This window comes from Neolamprologus multifasciatus, chromosome 5, assembly GCF_963576455.1.
Source record: "Neolamprologus multifasciatus chromosome 5, fNeoMul1.2, whole genome shotgun sequence".
In the NCBI taxonomy this organism is placed as follows: Eukaryota; Metazoa; Chordata; class Actinopteri; order Cichliformes; family Cichlidae; genus Neolamprologus; species Neolamprologus multifasciatus.
The window spans coordinates 10,116,259-10,135,192 of NC_140443.1; the positions used below are offsets into that span (position 1 = coordinate 10,116,259).

The following is an 18,934-nucleotide window of genomic DNA, read 5'->3' on the forward strand; positions in this document are numbered from 1 at the left end:
CAGCCTACGCACATGTTTCCAAGATCGACTCAAGTCTCTTTGCACAATCACTCACTTGGAATAAACCATCTACAATATGTTCCCCGGAGTGATTACAAAAGAGCAATATTTGTCAGACAAACAACAGTTTCTTGTTAAACAGCCTGCCCTTTAAAAGCGACAGCCTTAGATATAAAAGCTCATTAGTGACTTTCTCTGCCTTTTTCCTAGCTCCTGTAATGATCAGTCCATCAATTCAGCAGTGTAAGTTCTGTGGAAAGATGCTAGAGAACTTGTAGACACGACAAGACAATGACATTTTTAAGATGTGATATCTCACATTCTGTGCTGATCATACATGTCACTGTTAATTGGCTGTGCTGCTTATTGTTGCTGGGTCAGTACCTGGTGTCTAACACCTTCAGTGCCACTGTATAACGCACCAGTACTTTATACAGTAAAAATAGAATTATTATTTTGTTTTACTTTTTGTAAACACATTGGAGCAAAACATGTGCAAAACTTCAAAACCACTTTAAATAGATTTTTTGTGTGAATGTACAAAAACATTTAGACAATGCTATTCTGCTATTTTAGTCAGCATCTCATGTTATGCGTTTAAGGGTCAACACTCTCCTGCAAATAGAATTTCAGCATGAATTAGTTGATTATGTGTATTAATAATGGCACTGGATCAATTAACCTTTCCAATTTGTCAAACAAAGTCACATTTCAAATTATAAAATTCTCCAGAGTGTGCTGTGCGACTCATACATATACGACACAACTCCTCCAAAGAGAGATTTTTCCCCCCAAAAAAATTGTCTTTGGTTTGAACAAAAAAAATAAAAGCTAAGCTTATAAATCGAACCTGAATAATGTAGTTGAATGATATAACAGAGTAAAGACCAGGCTTTTGACCTAATTTATATTAAGAGGTTCACTATGCTGCAATGGAGTAAAAACATCCTTTCAGGTGGCAACTTCACTCCATTCTCACCGTCCCTAAAATGGGTTATTAGATAAGATAAAACTGGCTCAAATTAGGGACTTTGTGTAGAGAACAAGGAGCTTTCATCAATTCTTTTACCATCTTTCTAGTGACTGGAAACATTGCTGGTAAAGATGAATGTGGGGGAGAGAATAGTCCACATGGACATCCTAAAAAATATTTTAGGATTTTTATAGATGTGTATAAAATGGGATTGGGCTGTAAAACAGAAACACCCATATTGAGAGAAACATCACCTTCTGGGAGCCAACCTGACATTGCTTGTGCTGAGGTGGAATCAGAGCATGGACATAATCATTTTGTGTTGTTAAGCTGTGCTGAACTTTTTTCATTATTTGGAAGTTAATGACCATTTTAAAGATGGCAAAGTGGTTGCATACTGCAGTGGTTGTATATGTGTGTTTGTCAGATGTGCACCTCAGTACAACAGCTCTGTTTGGGGCTTGTTTACCAATTAAATTGCTAATAAGCACATGTCCATGAGATAGCACTTAGCGATGATACTAAGTTAAAATGCCATTAGTTTCAAGATGAGTTTTCTTTTATGTACTGAATGACAGTTCTTTTATTGTCTAATCTATAAAGTTTAATGGTTTTACTGTCCATGTTATAAATAAAAAGAATCAAAAGATCTTTTTAAACAACAGTTTATAGCGAGCATTAAAAAGCCAGTGTATCAAGAAGAACCTGGAAGGCGAAGTTGTTTGTTTAAATTTTATGATTTCTAATTACTGTATTGATTCTGACTACTTCAAGCCATTTTGCATTATTCAGTAAGGAATTAGAAAGTTTTTATCAAGAAAACCAAGACAAAGTTTGAAAAAAGGATAATTTGCCAAGACCTTCAAGTTGAAAAAAAGACTTGTGGGTTTCATGAAATGGAAAAAGAAATTCTGCATTTATTTTTAAAGTTTTTAAAGCTGATCAGTTATGTTTGCCTTTTCTCTCCTGAAAAAAGCTCAATACCAGTTCATTGTGGAACACAAAATTGCTAATCAGCTCAACAAAAGAGCAGGGCCGATTGTGCCAATCATACTGTGAATTCTAAATTAAACACCACTATCATCTCTAAATCTCTACGAATTTATACTGATCCTATTATCCCATAATGTCCTTGTGCAACACCACAGGTACTTTTTCTTTTGGTGTATATCTTCCATCTCTGGAGTTTTCTAAAGCATGCAAACAAATAAATGCAACTTGTTAAATAATTGGAGCATGGCAATTGACCTGTTCTTACTTACTCTGTGTTTGCCCGACATTTTTTCCAAGCTCTGAGAAGATAACACAAACTGAATAAAACACTATAACACCATGGTAACACCGGCAATAGACGCAGACTGAAGATCGTGTTTAATTTAATGGTCCAGATGGCTGGGTAGAGGCTTCAGTACTAAATCATGACAGTTAGAAGTCTGCATTGCACTTTCTGGCAAAGAAGTGGACATGTACTGTTCTGGCAAATACTTCAAATATATATGAATGCAGTTTCTTTGTCACCCTATTATTAGACATTATATTTATTACTACTGTTACACTTAAATGTCCTATTTTCATTGACATCCTCTTTTTTCCCAAAATAATAATAATATTTCCATTGTAAAATGAAGATGAAGAAGTTGGGGTTATCATAGTTTCCCTCAACATGTGAACCTAAAATGACTCAGTGATGAATGTGCATCTCCCTGATCCTAATCCTAAAAGAAGTTTTGGCATCCTGTAGCATCTGCAGGTACCAGAAAAGAAAAAAGACCCTTCTGGATCCATAATCCCTGTTGAGATCACATACTATCAGTTGATTGTCTTGTTCAGCAGATCCACACATTGTTCAGCTAAATATGAACCTGGTGAACTTTTCATTTTGTTTTTCATTCAAAATGATAAACCGAACTAACTTGAGGCCTCCTGATAAAATTTTATCTATTAAAGCCATTTTTAGCAAAACTACTGCATTAAGGTTGCAAATGCTTATTCTGTAAAAGTTTGAGCACAATTTAAATATTAGTGTTGCCTCAATTATTAATAAATGCAAATTGCTCATTATTTTGTTCATTATCTTACTTCATGGAATTCCATGTTTTGCATGCCACTGTTTATAACAATACTGGCTGAATGAGGTTCAAACAGTTCAAATGTGGTTGATGCATGTTAAATGTGCCAAGGAATCTCTGAGACAGTCTGTTCCCTGTTAGTTTTTCTAATGAATTTTCAATAAAATTTTAATATAACACATTGAAACAACGCATGAATCAGAAATAAAAAAAAAACCTGTCACGAATGTTTTGAATTGATACACTGCCAAACAGTTCCTTGCTTCTGACACCCTCCTGATTTATGTTTATAATCTCCTCAGATCATTATTACCAAATGCAGACATTGTTTTAAAGCACCAACAGCCCACAATATATACAACATTATCATTAGTTATATGCAAATCACAAACGGGAATACATTATCTGTGGATGATTTGTATCAGTAATTAGATGCCAGGGAGTCAGGATGGCTCTGGATATTTGATACGGCGGACCTACGGCCTCAGTCTCTGTCTGGCAGGTAAATTCATTCTAATAGCTGGATTAGAAGAATAGAATGCAAGAACAGTATCAGGCATTCTAGTGGAGTCTGGTTCTTCTTCTCTCTAATGTGCCTGCACATTCAATTTGAATGCTGCTACTGTCAAATACAGTAATGACCATTTCTTTTTACTGATAAAAATAGCATGCACATCATGATTTTGTAAAATATTAATGTACATCTTAGTATTGTAAATCAAGCAGATTGAGTAACAAAACACGCTGGAGATATTAACACAGTGAGATATGAATTTATCCCCTTGTGAATCGCAAGTACACATGTTATGCGAGTACACATAAAACACCAAACAAACTCATCTGCATGTTGAATTAATATTTATAAAAGCAGTGTAATGTGTATCCCACTGATAGTCTAATGTTTGTGTCCAGGAGAGAATTAGAGAAGGAAGCCGAGTGTCTCGTGCTCTCAGCATGAGTGCCCAGCATAAACAACAAACTCTGCACATGATCTTGCTTCTTTGATATTTCGTTAGTGTTGCAGCAGTGCAATTGAAAACCGAGAAAACTAACTGGGGTCACGCTCCAGTTTTGTTTGTCAATTTCTGATGCATCCCAAACAGTTGACCATATAATAGCCCACTCTGTCTGAAGTACGCTTGTAATTGAGATAATTAACTGCTGTGTGTTTAATAATGCACAAAAATGGTTTGGAGTCTTCTCACACCCCCGTTCTCTGCAGCCTGCTTGAGCGGGGGGGCTAGGAGGAGAAGTTGGCCGTCCGACTGGGGTCTGGAATGTGGGGCCTCCCTGCTGCTGCGGAGTCGGGGTGGTCTGCTTCTCCCCACCCCAGGGAAAAGGGTAACACCACCTGGGTCTGGGTGCAGTTTCCCCCTCCAGGGGCAAGGGTACCTAGACCCGGGGCTTTGAGTACGCTTGGGGAGGGTGATTGTGTGTACAGTGTCTCTCTATGTCTGTCTCCACGTTGGGTGAGTGTTGAGTAATTGCATATGAAAGCATGAGGGTGGGAATGGATGTTTGTATCTGTGTGTGCCTGTTTTTCTGTGTCCATATGTCAGGTCGGGTATCAAACGCCACCTTTCTGGGGACATCTCAGGCCCTCCAAGGTATGGAGGCCTATCTCCCCCCACCACTTCCCCTACCAGTGGCAGACGCCCTCAGACATCGGTGCGCTGGTGGTTCTTTGTGTCTGGGGATGGGCGTCCAGGTACGCACCGGCTCACTCCTTGGTGGCTGCTTATTGGGGCCTGGAGCCTGGGGCTCGCTCGGGCCACTTCGGGGGTGGGGTGCCCTCGGCCTCTCAGCCTGGGGCTCGGTCACTCTGGCACAGCTGGCTGCCGGCGGAGCTCACGGGCACGTCACTGCAACCCCCCCTGGCTTCTGCTCCGCGGCTGCTGAGTGACCCCTCATCTGGGACTCTCATCAGCTCTTTCTGGGATAGTGGCGCGGCTGCCCCTCTGTTGGTCTTCCTTGGTCTCTTGTGTTCTGAGGGCCTCTGGATGTCTGGAGTTTTGATCTCCTCCATACCTGCTTCATGCCCTGGAGGACGGGGCTGTGGCTCCCCACACCCTCTAGCAGATCATTACATGAAGGAACCTTTTAAAACAAGCGTGTTCATGCTCACAGGTGTACACACGGGTGCTCACACACACAAACTACACCCTTTTTGGCTCCTACCTCAAAGCACACTGTGCGCTGTCGATCTTACGTGTTGCACAATAATGTTTAATATTTAGTATTTACAGTTATATTCCCATATATCATCGTGATGTTGTTTATTCTATTGCTCTCGATTTCTTCTGCTTGTTTTCTTTTTTCATTCTCAACAGGTGAAATTAAAAAAGTATCTACTGTTATCTATTATTAGCTAGTTTATTGTGATGGTGTTGTTTTTATTATGTTGCTTTTTGGTAATCGTGGTGATCCAGGTGTTTTGTTTGTTTTTCTTTTTTTTCTTCCCCCCTTTCTCACCATCTCTTCTCCCCTCTATTTTTCTTTCTCTCCCTCTCTTTCTTTCATTCTTTCTCCCTGTCCTATCCCCCAGTCATGTCTGTCCCATCTTTAAAAAACAAAAATAAAATAAATACATAATTATAATAAAAGGTCAATCAAATGGACCAATATGGCAAGGCCATGATGGTCCACTTGGTAAAGTAAATCCACTTGGCATCTTTTTTGGCCTTCAGACAACAATTCTGATGGCTAAAGATCCAAACGGGACAGGCCAAAAAACTAAAAAATTAAAACAATAATGCACAAAAATAGTGCTGAAGTCATTACTGCCTGATATCAAATTACTGCATAAATTTGTCTTGAAATGCTTATTGCTTTAATTAAACAGACTAAATTTAAAACACATGTGACATCATTATTGCAATCTTAGGCCTTAAGCAGGTATTCTAATGTCTCCTTGCAAAAACAAAATAAAAAAATGATTGCAGCTCACGAGGTCAAACATTTGGTTGGAAAGGTCATATGAACAATATTATTGAAATGTGGGATTTTTTGCTAATAGCACTTTGTCTGCTTGTGTACAGGTGGTGAATAAAAAATGATTAAGAATATGCTGTACAACAATTAAGGCCATGAAAAATGATTACTACATGTTTAAGGTAAGGCAATTTCTCCTTTAGGCTGAAAGGTCTGAAGGTGTAGTGTAGAATAAATCCTATGGTTACAGTGTTAAAAGTCCAGCTCTAAATGTGGCACTGTAGAAAATGGGGCTCAGATCAGAAACTTCCTGCAGAGTTCATTTAATGAAACCTTTAATTTGCACATTTTAAGAGCCTAATAATGTGGTTTTCTGCTTTAATGCACAAAGTTTTGAATCTTTATTTATATGAAATATATTTATCCTTTATTGATGTGAAAGACAAAGAATATTCTTTAAAGGTCTTGCCAGATAAAATACAAAATGCAATAAATTTACTGTGTGTGGAAATATGTGCAAATGGTTCATTTGAGGCCCTTGTTAGTTTTTGTACTAGTTTGAGGCAGTTGACATCAGCATCGTCAGACAGAGGAGTGGCACTAAATGTCACTGAAATCCAAGTAAAACCCTTTAAAAATTACATTAACTACACCAAACAACAGTAAAATGTAAAAAAAGATGAGAAACTATGCAACTAGGTTTCCTTCAATTAATTTGATTTTGTTTACCATCCAAGGTCCCCTACAGTTGGGGATAGTGTGTTTGCAGGTCAGTGTGGCTTCACTGCATTTGCAGAAAAATTCTCAATTTTCAATCTAGCATTGGGGTATTGGCACCTGCCCTTGTCGCTCATCTTCCACATGATGCACTGACTAATCTAGCGTACCCTTCCCTAGCTGCAAATGTGTTTAGTGAAGGACAGATAAGACCTGTCACATATGAAATCTATTTTTCTCCCCACCTCACCTTACTGGTAATGTCCTGACAGATGTAATAGCCACAGCTGATGTTGTGACATGAATAAGGGAAGGAAGTTAATGGAACATTCAAATCTCATTGCATGGCTTCAACTGACTGATTTTGAATTGTGATGCCGAGTCCAAGGTATATTTGCATATACATGTCGCAAAACGCTGGTCTAATTTTATTGGATTTTTAATGTATTTATTTCCAGTCTGTTGTAAATTAGATTATTGTTATTGCACCTTTTAAAATTTTGACTTGACTGTCAGTCTTTTGAAATTTTAAAATTGCATTGCTTTGTTTTGCATTGTTTGGTTGGAGGCTATTAGTGGTCACAGTCAGATTGTCAAATAACTCACAACATTTTGCTAAGCACGCTGTCATATTGAATGCTGTCCCTCAGTTTCTAATGGGTTGTTTGCCTGTCACTGCTAAAATCCTGTGCTTTTTCTGAGTATAGTGAGAGGCCCAGCAGTGCGTCTTTTTTTGCTGAAGGAACCTGAGTGTTTTAATGTTAGGAGAAACATTTTAACAGCTGTCAACATAATACTCACCCAGTCAGATCTCATTTCCAAAATCCTGTTTGGGTTGAAACTATTTTCTCTTTATTAAAAACAAATGAAACTTTCTCTGCTTGTCAACTATATGAAAAAAAAAAAACTCCTGGTCCTCTTTGTTGGACTACATACTAGAGGTGGTTTGGAAACCATTTGGCTGGGAAAAGAAGTATCTGAATTAGATATATGGAGTGAAATCATTGAAGGAGGTTGACATCAGCAATTTAACCTCAAATTATTCTGAACTATTAGCAGAGAAAAGTCTTTTTGCAGCGCCATGTTGTCTTACAGTTAAAACTGACCAAGATTTTTAAGACTGCTGATTTTGCTGAGGAACAAAAGACATTTGGAAAATCACGTGTATTTATTTATTTGCTGACAACTAATGGAAAGTATAATTGAGACTCCTAATTCACTCTGGTGACTTTTTTAATATATTCAAAAAATAACTAACACATTCTATTTATCCATTTCATAAAAATCTAAATTTAAGCCATCCTTTAAAGTTCTTGCCCAGAAATTACTCTACTTAATCTGAAAGAATGAAGAGCAAATTGTAGTTATGCCAAGTTGAATTTAATTACTACTAATTGCTGACCTTAAAAAAAAATCAATTTATTATGCAACTTTCAATGATTAACATGATTAAGAAAGATTATTGAGGACACTTCACAATCAGCAGTGAAAAGTGGGGCATGGACAAGCCACAATGGCTTTCATTTCAAAAAGGATCTAAAATTAACAAAGAGCTTGCTAAATTCTTGTATCCTTAGAGTTTGGGATGTGTTTTCTGGACACATACCACCAATAATGATCCAGGTAGTGTAATGGGTCCAGGTCTTGGACCCAGTGTTCTGAGTTTTGGACTTGAAGTATTGTTAAATATTTTTTTCTTACATTTTAGCTAGTTTACTTATTTGATGGTGTTTTGAGTTTCCGATGGTTGTTATTTATAGTTTATTCCATGAGATTTGGGTTTTCCTTTTTTCTTGGGCTCCGTGTAGTTCGGTCTTCATCTATCTTTCCCCTCCTGCTACTTAACGGGTGGCTATAGCTCAGGAGGTAGAGCAGGTAGAGCAGGTCAGCTGCTGATCTGAAGGTTGGTGGTTCAATCCCCAGTTTGCATGCCAAATATCCTTGGGCAAGATACCAACCCTGACTTGCTCTCTGATGCATCCAGCGGAGCATGAATGCGTATGAATGATAGTTAGAAAGCACTCACTCAGATAATAGTGCTTGTGTGTATGGGGTGAATGCGGCGTGTTGTATAGAGAACTTTGAGTACTCCAGGAGAGTAGAAAAGCACTATATAAGAACCAGTCCATTTACTTGCTGGACATTTCATTCATTTTAATAAAGACTGATAAAGTTTTTCTGTTTATTCAACTCCAAGTCTGCTTTTTGCTTCCACACATTCCACTCATTTCATATAACAGGGATTATAGCTCTCTTTAACTTATAACACAATTAAATAGTAAAACTCAGTCCAATTCAAGTATGTGTTATTTTTAACCTAGTAACTGGAGGAGAAGATCCAATATGCCAATATATGAACACTTTCCAAAGGGTGGCTTTGTGGACACTCTGGTACAGGGGAAGGCTGGAATATGGTTGCAAGCTCAAAAGCACATGTTCATAAAGTAAACTTTATGTTTGGGTGTTTGTTTAATGTTTTCTATCTTGAGTTTGATTGTTTAAGAAACTAACTGAGGACTGTATGAACTGACAATACCATGTGTGTAAATGTATTTTCCAAGATGAATCCCATATCATTAAAATTAGTATTTATGTCTATTCCCATCAAAGCATGGATTTTAAACCACACTTCACATTGTCAGTCCAAAACTAAGTGTGATTATTTTTTTCTTTTTTGAGACAAGTCTGTTCAGCACAAACTATGTAAATTTTAATAAATCTGCAAGTTGGAAAACAATAAAGACTTTTGATAGAATAAGCTGTGTTTACAACAAGGTTGTTAAATCTTTCCAGGTCCAGTTAGAAAAGCTGGAGGCTCTGACTGAAACTAAAAAGACACCAAAAACTCAAATCAGCATTTTATTTGTACCGTTTATCCAGTGGCTATGAATGCATGTGGCAAGAAAATATTTTCTTTGCTCTTTGACGGTTTTTCTTTCTTTGTTTCTCTGCTAGCAAACAACAAAGCCTGCAACAAACATTCATACAGACAAACATTTGGCACTGTGATCAAACACTTATCCAGCCATTCAATGACTAATCATGTATAGACAAATAGAAAATCAACCTGAAACAGATGGCATAAAGAAAATACATTGTTGCAGTAAAACACTTGTTCTATTTATAACCAAATGAACCTCTTAGAAATTAGGATTATGTTATGCAGGACAGATGGGCAATGGATAATGTTGCTTCAGAAAAATGCACATCGAAGGCAAATGATCCAAAACTGAAGTTTAACACCTCAGGAAAATTAGATTCTTTCTCTACAAGCATCTGCATCCGAAGCACATTGCAAAGCATGTGTACATTTAATTTTTAAAATACCATGTATGTTTTTTTTTAATTGGTAGAACATTAATTGTTCAAACTGGTCCAAACATATTTAAATAATTCTACCAGTCTGACCCCGAGGCCTGTTTTAAAGTCTGTGCTAACGCCTTCTTTTTGAGTAACTTCTTTAAACACATGTTTTAGATCTCCGTACAAATCATAGTATAACAAAACAGTGCTTTGTTTAGCCTTGTTTGTTCATGAGTTAAACTCTGATCTCCCATTACAACATGAACCTAGGGCTGTGCGATATGACCAAAATCTCATATCCCGATATAAGAATTCTATCGTCCTGATAACGATATAAATCACAAAAATGTAACATTTTCTGTAAATTCTGTGGCAGCTCGTCTTGTGGGAAGTGTTTCCAGCTGCGCGTCATGTAGCTGGAGTCGAGTGTTTTAACAGATGCATGAAACTATACATTTTTAGACATAAGTTGTAACGGCCGCCGTTTTCTTTGTGAGTATTTATTACACGGCGTGCTGCGGGGAAAAGCCTGTTCTAACGTTTGTGTCTAAGGTTTATTTTTTAGCACCTGGCGGATCTTTTTTTAATTCTCATCCGTAAATAATCTGCTCTTTCACGTGATTCAGTTTATTTCGAAAAGTCTCAACGGGATCTTGAGCTTTATTGTGAAAGGTTTATGTGGAACATAAACAACTTGACACGCGATGCTGTTACCATTGTTGTTGCTAACCACAACGCATAAAAACAGGCGCTTGTCCGTCCGTAGTGTGGTTATATTACATGTAAGAGAAAGAGAGAACTTTAAGAAATTAATATAGCCACTACTGTGACCATCAAAACGATGAAAAAATATTGCCGTAAATAGTTTATTTTGCGACACCACGAAACAAACAATAGCGTAAAATGAAACAATAGACCTTTTTATATCGTCATCCAATATATATCGTTATATCGAACAGCCCTACATGAACCCTCTAAAATATGCTAGCTATATAAATGCTGTTTTACCAAAATAATTGACAAGCCAGAAAAAATAAATGTTAAAAATACAAAATAACAAAGGAAAGGAAAATACTACCAATTATTACCAATAAAAAAAAATAAATATCTGAACCCTTCTTAAATTGAACAAAAAATTGAATAGAGAAGGGAGAAAGAAATGCTTTCCCTTACTTGTCTCAGACCTATCAAGAAATCAAAGTGAGTGCTTCATCTTGCTCTTTTAGATCACTGCTACTTTGCTGCCTCTCAGTAGTTCACAGCAAACTGGTTATTTGAGGTAAGGGTTGCTGGCATGAAGTGAGGCAGATGGCAGAAGCACATTTAGTCGCTGGCAGCAGATAAGTGGCTAAGAAAAGGGAAGAGCAGAAGCCACTGAACCCTAAACAGCTCAGTGTAAATATTTCCATTTAATATGGAAATTACTTGATTAGACTTCAATATTCAGTGCTTGATTTTCCACACTAGAATTGCATGACAGTGTGTGCAGATATTGTTTTACCCTTTTTCTTGTTTTGTTTTTTGGTAGGTTAATGCCATTAGAGTATCCCAAATATCTTTCCTAGAGTTTTAAACATATTTTATTACAAGAATGCATAAATTGCATTCACACACACTACACACATAAATAAAACATCTTGTGGGGGTTTTTTTTATTATTTTTTTTGTCTCTGCATCTCCACATATACTGATAAAGAAAAAGAATTCATGCTTTAACTTGCAATGTTTTGCTAGGGAGCAGAACTAAATAGAGAGAAGCAAACGATTTCAAGGAAAGAACAGTTCAGTTTAGAGTTACACCTTGTGTTGTTGTGCTGTTGAATTAAATACGGTAGATGTAGGCAGAACTTTTCTAGTCATGAAATTCAAAGGAGATAATATTCTGTCTTTTGTTCCACAGATAAATAAAAAAGTGTGATGGAAAGTAGACATCTATTCATTTAACAGCTGTGTGAACAGTTTTGTAGCCTAGTTTCCCAGAGTTGTATTTCTTCTGTTTTTTGTGTGCAGTGCGACACTAACTGCAAGCACAAGAAAAAGAAAATCCAACAGCAAGTGAAGAAAATAGATCTGACAGGGCTCCAGAGCAAAAATCCCCATCATTAGCCTTAAATCTTAAGCAATTAGTAAATGTAGCTACAGCTCAAGGGATTCTATTTTCTGCAAAACGGTTGATGGGCTGTTTTTTGCGTTATAAAACATAATGATTGCTTAAATTTAGAAAGTTGAGTATTTGCTCAAATAGTGTAGTAATGAGGGGGAAGTGGAGGTAGCCTCTCCCTGATACAGGAGAACGTAGTGCGCAAACTATGTGCTCTGGAAGCAGATGAAAGCTCATAAGTGCAGTAAGAATACAGCTCATCTCTTTGGTTTTATGGCCACTTTCTCTGATGTTTAAATGATTGTACCAACTACAGGTTAGTGGTTAGAGAGCTTATTTGCACTTCAGTGTCACACCAGTGTTAGATAAAAATCTTATCATAGATAACAAATTGCTTTTCTTCCTTTTGCAATAATGGAGGTGCCGCCAATGACATAATGGCCTTAAATCTGCACTGTATGTGGACAGTATTTGAAAAAAAAAAATCTTTATTGTCATGTTGACATTGTAGTCAGGTTTACACTCTTACTGTACAGCTTAGAATGGTTGGAAAATTACATGAATTAATTTCTTTTAATTATTGATAGTTGACCTATTTCTGTAGACTATTGCCAACTACAACAAAAGTCACATTGGCATTTTGTGCATTGGGTGTGCATTACTCTCAGTGTTCACAGGAACTTGCATGATTGTAACATGATTTTTTTTGACAAATTCTGACCAAAGAGACCAAAAAAAAAAACAAAAAACAACCCAAAACCCTGCAAACGTACACAAATCCACATGTGTAGTAGTTCCTGTTACTGTAGGTGCCCTTACACAAAAAAGACTCAACATGAAAGAATAGCAGCCAGTCTTTTAGGGTATCAAATTGTTAGTGTTTACATAAATTCAGTAATAGTTTAACCTTTTTCCAATTTTATTTTTCAATTTTTAGTTAATTAAACTTTTGTGTAAGTCTTACTTTTTGATTGACAGTTTTTGCATTGACAGACAGAGAAACCTGTCCTCCCTAAAGAGGCTCCACTGTACTCCACTCACTCGCATTGTAAATAATATTTGTAATTTTGTTTAAACTAACTTAATTATTGATGCCAGTACATAAGTAGGATACCAGTAATTGAATGATTTGGAGGGTGAAATCCAGTTTGCGGGAGTTTGTTGAAGTTGTCCCCAGGTTGGGGACATCAAGTACGAATGGACCATGTTCCATGCCTCCATTGTTGAGCTGCACAAAGCTGCGGCTGTAAGATGGTTGGTGCCTGTCCTGGTGTTAATCCCCGAACCGGATGGTAAATGGTAAATGGCCTGTATTTATATAGCGCTTTACTAGTCCCTAAGGACCCCAAAGCGCTTTACATATCCAGTCATCCACCCATTCACACACACATTCACACACTGGTGAATGTGAACTGGTGTCCACAGATGATGGACACCAGAGGTGAAGGAAGTTCTATTGGGCTTGGTTAGCTTGTGGCACTGCAGAAGCAGCTGACAGGTACCAGCAGGCCAAATATTCTGGCAGTAGCTGAAGTAAAAACTTGTAAAAACCATCAAGAGACTCTGGAAGGGGAAGTGGTGCTCGACTCACATTGTGTATAGTGTGAGTGGGGCACTGTCAGTTCAATAGAGTGATGGAAAGAATACTGTGAGGATCTCATCCATCAGTGAAGGTGAAGTCACTAAGGTAGCTAAACAAGTTCTTGGTGGCAGGGCCCCTGGAGTTGATAAGATGAAGTTCCTGAATGTTTTGAGCTGTCTTAGTTGAAACATCTCTGCAACAGTGAAGGTAATGCTTTTGCCTGGCAGACTGGGGTAGTGGATTTCATCTTTAAGAAGGGGAACTGGACTTTGAGCTCCAATTACACTCCACAGCCTTCCCAAGACTTGTTGTAATGAGTCATTTGGTCCCTGCAGCAACTGCAGCAAGAGCTTATTCTGCATTACCAGCAATAATTTGGACTCATTCCTGGTGAGTTGCCTTCATTTCCTAATTCTGTTCATAATTTTTAAGACAGAATTCTAGGCGGACCTTAGTGTCAAAGTGGCTGGTGGATCTCGACTGTTTGCACATTATGTTATTCTTTGGTTTCATCAGATGGTGTCCTCCAGCTCACACTAAAGCTGCTCACAGCTGGGGAGAGTGAGGTCTTGACTTCTCTGCTGATTATGGTGCCCCTGCAAACTGGCATCAGGTAAATGGTAGAAAATCCTCCAAATGCCAATAATGCTAACTATAAGTTGAGAATTACACTTTTAATTGATTACATGCATATCTATTGCACTCGACATATTCCTTTTAAAATATTTCTTTTTATTGTTTCAGTTGACCCAACAATAACAAAAAAATTACTTAAATTATGATTTATTTAGTTTATTATTCATAACATAACAGGAATGAACTATGGTTGAAGGCCCTCCCATGAACTTTTGCCTAGGGCCCCAGCAGTCTCTAGAATTGCCATTGGATATATCACTTGCCATAACATCCTCTGTGCCTCAAGTTTCACATACAGAGGGCCATACAGAGCAGGAAATGACCCCTAAATTTACCTTTAAATGCACTTGAAGTCTGTTCTCCTCTGACTTTGTGGGTTTGCTGAATTGCTTGCCTGGAGTTAACATCCCAGGAGGGTTGTATTATCCATTAAAATTTTCTAAAGTGCAGCCATAACTAAGGAGATTCGTTTTGTTAAAAAGAGTTGCATTCATTTTATCCCTAAAAAGCAATTATAGCACACATTTGGTGTAAAGCTGCTTTGTCTGGGCATGGTTTTAATTTCTGTAAAGATAGAAGCAGAATGCCCATAGTGCTGTCAGTTAAGGGCAGACTGACAGGTCCTTCTCATTGCAGAGTTTATAGTTAAATATATTAACTTTTAACACAAACTAAAGCGCTTTGAAAAATGAACTCTGTATTTTTCATGAAAGGAAAATTGTTATTATTTCAGTTGACCTATTTCAGCTTTACTTTTTTTTTATTTTTTTCAAATGTCAGATAATCTAATGTCAGTTAACTTAAAAAATAAACTTAAAAAATATATTAATTTGGGGAGTAATTTAACTGCACCACAGACTGAACATCTGAGGAAACTTCCCCCTACAGACAGGTTTTGTCGGTGTTATGACCTGTGTGCAGATTTTGGTCTTGTCTCTCAGCACTTGCTTTTTGTTTAACTAAAGAGTCTAAATGAAAGTGCAGCACATTTTATTTTATTTTACCCAAACATTTACTCATAAACATTAAAATTTTTACTAAGTGGAACTGCAATAAAATGCAGAACTTCATTACGCTATAAAACCGTTGAATAAAGCCAAAATTTAAGTGTGTGACATTTCTTTTTATGTTTGGTTAAGTAAGGACAAACACAAAGTACATATCATATAAACTGCGATGCCTCTCTCCAGACTAAACAAAGCATATGCAGTATAAAAGAAACCACATTCAGTTACACACAAATAATGTTAAATACAGTAAAAAAAAAAAAAAAAAAACTTACTTTGACACCTATTGTAGCTTGACAGGTATAAAAGAATAGGGGAGTATCTCACCTCAAAAATATTATTCCAACCCAAATGGGAGAGAGTTGAGTGAGTATTCTATGAGCAGGAAATGTGCTAAACTAAAGAGCAGGGCACCAACATCATATCAGCACAGAACATCTATAACAAACTGTGCAGACATTTGCTCTCTGGTTTGCATGTGCTATTAAGTCAATCATTGGTTCCAGTGAGCATATTGATTCTCCTCTGGAGTCTCGCATTATATAATGCTTGTTTGCACTACCATCACCCCTCCCAAACTTTGTCACTCCGTACTGCAGATGGCACAGAAATGCATGGCTCATTTCTCCTCATGTAATTCTTTCTGACCTATAAAGTCTGCAAAAGAGTGATGAGTCAGTGCAAGCAACATACTGTACATAAACAGCCAAGCAATTAATAGAGTGACGAGGTTGCTAGAGGGACTGTCAGTACCATAACAAATACAAGTGCAAATAAATAGTGCAGATAAATACACATCAAAACAATGTAAAATATATGCACGTCTGGTGAAAAGAGGCTTGGGTGAAAAGTCTGTAACTTTCCAGCCGTACTGAAAGTGAAATGGTTTGTTTTCTGACTGGGTGATGTGTTCAGATTCTATATATCTTGAAGAGGGTATGACCTTTTGGAACAACTTTACAACAGAAGGGCTTGAGAACCACCACATACAGAAATAAAATCAATAGGTGCAGAGCAACCACAAGACTGACAGCTACCACAGCAAAATGTGGTGAAAGAGCACAGAGAGCCCAAAGTCCATACAGGCATATTTCTTATATCATCATGAGTCATTTCCAATACAACAAGCATACATAAAAATAGCTGTGTAAAGTTACTCTTCACTTGAGCAGTGAGGCAATGGTATCTCATTTTTAGCTCAATTAGTTAAGTATCCTCTTGTCTTACTTGGCAATTTATCTTAGGAGTTTAGTTGTGTTTTCCCACTTGCTTGAATGTGTTGTGAGAGTCTCTGAGTTGTGCTTTTAACACAAAAAAATGTGAGAGTTAAGACAACTAAAACACTATGATGAAACGATTTTCCACTCAAGGGTGTGAAAATGGGCTTTCAATATTTGGCTGGACCATAAATTCACAAAGATTTTCAGTTCCACTTCCAAAATGGGCATTCAAATCTGGAAGTTGCATTACTGAAGATACCCAACCAATGGTGTCTGACTAGTCCATAGTCACTTGCCAGAACAAAGAAGAACAGTATCTTCAGCAGTGAGAAGAAGAAAAGGTTCTGCAACATATGATGTGGCCCAAACTAAAATCCATACAAAAACCTTTTCTCAGAATCATTAAGTCAGTCTGCAAAGCAAGTGAGACACTCTCAATTTTTTTCAATACAGCATCTCCAAGATGTTTGAAGCAATGCACCAAATACAGACAAGATTTAGTCCAAAGTCCAAACTGGCACTGCTATTGAAGGCAAATGGTATTCATACACAAACATGGACTGGTTTTAGGCATTTTCTGAAACCGATTAAGTTATCGGTAAAGGAAAACTACTGAGTGTCTAAACCTTTTCGTTTTTGCTTTTATAAGCAGGATTCCTGGCAATTTCATAACTGTACAATTTACCATCGGGAACTTTTTATACATTTAAGCAGCTTTTTTTTTCACTTCTTAGATATTCCAGTGATTCCACAGTCTATCTCACTCCCTCTCTGTTACATTAAGAGGCAAGCTGTCCCAGACTCAATACAACAGCCTCTGTCAGAGTTTGAGTTTCTTCAATCAGCAAAAGCATTCCAATAAACACAGTGTAGCAAAATTAGATGTGACAAGCTCTTTTATGTGACCTCCAACAGAAGGCTTTGCTAGTTGTACACAACTTAATCACAAAGCCCGAGACACAACAGTCAGAGTCCAGTTCTATTCAAGCAACATGCTGACATACACATATTCTGTTGTCCCAGCAACTGGGCACACCCAACTATCTGCTTGTTAACACATTGTGATCAGTATAGAAATGCAACAAATGCAGAAAAACAGATGGAAAAAAATAGTTGCGATCATGGTATTCATCAGTTAGTATTTAGCCTGGAGAAATATGAAACAGGAATTTATTTTTCATAGTGCAGTAATATATCCCATGCAAACATAGCAATACTGATATATAGCCTTCACAAATACAGAAGGTGGTGAGATGAAAGTAATATTTCTGTGTCTTCCTCTTATCTGTTGTTTTTTTGGTTTTTGTTGTTGTGGTCAGTCCCTTCTTATCTTGATAACGTCAATCCTTTTATATCTTAGATTCCTCTGAATAACAAGAGTACTTTCAATGACTTACTATTAAAGCTGTAAGATGTCGAAGCCCGTTGTTTTGTCTCGCTACATGTTGGATATTAAACTAAAAATGTTGTAAAGTATTTCATTTGTTTGTTGTTCACTGTAACTGTTCTCTTGACTTGTCAGGAGGATCAAGTTTTTTGGAGACTGTGGATGTACCCCCTTTTGCTGACGAAAACAATTTGTCTAGTGTTATTTTCTCTGGGTTATGAGTTTTCTTATGTTTTATGAGCTTCCATTTGTTTTTTATTGAGGACAAAAGGAAATGTTATGTTGGTTCATAAGCAGAGACTCGGATGATAAGATGCAGAAGAGCAGAGGTACCTGCTATCTTTTATTATTAAAACACATGCATTCGCTCTATTGATATTTTATCATTCACTACAAACAGCTCAAGAAGCAGAACCACTGACATGTTTTTCCTCACCCTGAACGTTTTAAGAAGAAAGTGATGCATTTTCTTTTTCCTTTTCATCCTTTTCAAGAGAAAAGATCTTTTGAGAGGTTTGTTGGTGACTCTGAATGCTGCTTCAGTATAGGTTTCAGTGTACTTCATTATACTTACAAATATAATTTTTGCCTTTAAAACGAGAAGTCAGTGGCAAGCTCTAAACAAAAACAGAGCAGTGAAGTTTTTAGACATTTAAACCACGTGAGTGTTATCAGTATTCTGCACCTTAACTGTCTAACAGTTTGTATAAGGGATGTTTATATAAGGGACACTGGAAATTTAGATTTTTATTTGACTTACAGCATAAACACCAAGCATAATGTCATAGCTCTAGTAACAAGCTCTAGGTCTTGTTACTTTCTATAGTCTGCATTTTGACTTCAGTAAATGGTAAATGGCCTGTATTTGTATAGCACTGTACTAGTCCCTATGGACCCCAAAGCGCTTTACACATCCAGTCATCCACCCATTCACACACAGGTGATGGCAGCTACATTGTAACCACAGCCACCCTGGGGCGCACTGACAGAGGCGAGGCTGCCGGACAC

At 37.3% G+C, this 18,934-nt stretch overlaps 1 protein-coding gene across 1 annotated transcript in view; it reads right to left on the bottom strand.

Annotated features, from left to right (window-relative positions):
* igsf21a (immunoglobin superfamily, member 21a) overlaps positions 1 to 15,762 on the bottom strand; it is a 241,972-nt gene extending 226,210 nt beyond the window's left edge. Inside the window, exon 1 of the mRNA XM_085160777.1 lies at positions 15,595 to 15,762. The gene's annotated coding sequence lies outside the window, so the exon portion shown is untranslated. The remainder of the gene's footprint in view (positions 1 to 15,594) is intronic.
* Between the last annotated feature and the right edge of the window lie 3,172 nt (positions 15,763 to 18,934).